General features: G+C 39.9%; 1 long non-coding RNA gene across 1 annotated transcript; it reads left to right on the plus strand.

The window, feature by feature from the left end:
• Nucleotides 1–395: 395 nt before the first annotated feature.
• On the plus strand, nt 396–1,214 carry LOC142491172 (uncharacterized). The gene is made up of 3 exons (XR_012800325.1): nt 396–574; nt 684–756; nt 1,144–1,214. It is a non-coding gene; the product is annotated as an uncharacterized LOC142491172 (long non-coding RNA).
• The last annotated feature ends 1,265 nt before the right edge of the window (nt 1,215–2,479 follow it).

Consider the following 2,479-nt stretch of genomic DNA (forward strand, 5'->3'; position numbering starts at 1 on the left):
GAGGAGATTGTAAGTCGCTATCGTTTGAGTTCAGCAGCAATCTTAGCTCTTTATGAGGAGATAAGGGGGGATTTAGATTTTTTCACAGCCAGAGGTCGTGCAGTCCCTGGGCTTGTTAAAATGCTGTGCTCATTACATTATCTTGCTTCCGCGTCATACCAGACAACTGTGGGCATAGTGGGCGGGGTCTCGCAATCTACATTCTCGCGGGCCTTGACCCAGTTTCTCTATGCACTCAATAGACGCGCTAGGAATTATATTCATTTTCCTACAGAGGCGACAGAGTGGCTGGAAGTCAGGACTGGCTTTTATAATATAGCAGGGATACCATGTGTGCTGGGTGCAATCGATTGCACACATGTTGCTTTGATTGCACCTAGTCAGAGTGAGCATGTGTACCGCAATCGGAAGCACTACCATTCACTCAATGTACAGGTGGTATGTGATGCCACGATGAGGATAATGCATGTGGTACCCAAGTTCCCTGGTTCCAGTCACGATTCCTCTATCCTGAGGAACTCTTCAGTCTTCCATGCGTTCGAAGAGGGACATTTTGAACCTGGTTGGCTGCTGGGTGAGTACATATTTACATGTTCTAACACAAAACACATGTTGATTTAGGAATGTTGGCATTGTACAATTTGATCACTAATGTCAGCTTATGTGTGCTCCATTCATTATAGGTGACTCAGGATACGGAATTAGGCCGTGGCTCTTGACTCCGGTGCTAAACCCTCAAACTGAAGCAGAGGACAGGTACAATGCAGCCCATATATCTACAAGATCTGTTATAGAGAGGACATTTGGCCTACTCAAGACCAGGTTTAGGTGTCTGGACAGAACTGGTGGGGCTCTTCTATACAAGCCTCAAAAAGTGTCTGATATTATCCTTGCCTGTTGCATTTTGCACAATGTTGCACTCAGGCACAATGTACAGTCAGACCTAGCTGAGGCTTTGGTAGACGAGCATCCCACCCATGTAGCTGCTGAAAATGAACAAACAGCCAGTGGTGGCCAGACACGACAGAATCTCATCAATTCATTTTTTTCTTGTAAGTACAAACTCATATGTTCCTAGTACTACTTTTATAGTTTAATTATGTTATATTAACAATAATGTTTCTTTATATAACCTTCTGTTAGGACACAGATGAATATGGGTTGCACACCTTTCTTTTCTCTGCTGTGTGCACAAAGGGATGTGGCACCGGTATGTTATTGTTGCACAGGTTATATAATCCCTCTTCAATTGTACTTTAGTTGTGTGTATGTGAATACAACTTGGGTAACAAAGCAATAATATTTTAGCATTGTGTTATTCCTTATGCTAAGACAAAACACATATTATGCCCATAATCATTCATGCTTCTAGTATGCTTACATACAATGTTATTGGTGCAGTGTAACATGTACATCCATATGATGTGTACACCAGGCTGATTTACATTTTGAATGTCATGAAATATACATGGTGTTGTACATTTAACACCAAATACACACTTTGCTGTGTTGTTTACGGTACTGAAGATGGCATGTCAATGTTTGCAATTTATATATTGTTCCTTTGCATTATAGGTATATCTCCAGTATGACTGATCATGGTATGTATATTTGCTGACATCTCTCATAAGATGTGCCTACCTCAATCTTCCTATAATTATTGGAACTAAAAACCCAACATATTGGTTTAAACACAAATGTTACATATATGTACTTTCTGTATCATGTATATGCATTTAGCTACTCTTGAGCTTTCATGTGCATTGTATTACAAAATGATTACTCACATTTCATCACATTTTATGTATGTTTCCTTATAATTTCCATTAATGTAATATAGAGGTGGTTGGAGAAAAGGGGATAACTGTACTTATTTGTTTACTTACGGGAGCACATTCATCACTAGCATAGACACACTTTTTAAGACAACTGTTTGTGTCTCTATCAATTGGTGTAGGATCCATGTATAACACCGACAAATGATAACACCAGCTTTATTATGGTAGCTTATATCATCATATTGACTATACTATGTATTTCTAAACGATTAATAAACACAGTAAACTATAGTTAGTTAGGTTAATGAAATATACACAGAAACGTACTTCATAACATGATGGTGATGTCATATTCAGAACATCATGCATTGGAGGGGACCATAACATCTGGCCACTAACATTATTTGCTACAGTCCCAAACCATTTTATCTACATACCCATGTAACAAGAGATTTTAAAAATAAATGGCTACTTGGTTGTAAGTGTCCTTTACATTGGGAGAAGGAGTGGCTCACTGAGTAAAGACACACACTGGCACTGATAGTTTGAAGCAGGGGAGTCTGGTTCAATTCCCGGTGTGGGCTCCTTGTGACCTTGGCCAAGTCACTTTATCTCCCTGTGCCTCATGCGGCAAAAAAACATTTGTACGTTCCACGGGCCAGGGACCTCAGGCTGAAACATGTGTCTGTAAATCGCTGCGT

The sequence above is a fragment of the Ascaphus truei genome, chromosome 3 (genome assembly GCF_040206685.1).
Source record: "Ascaphus truei isolate aAscTru1 chromosome 3, aAscTru1.hap1, whole genome shotgun sequence".
Lineage (NCBI taxonomy): Eukaryota > Metazoa > Chordata > Amphibia > Anura > Ascaphidae > Ascaphus > Ascaphus truei.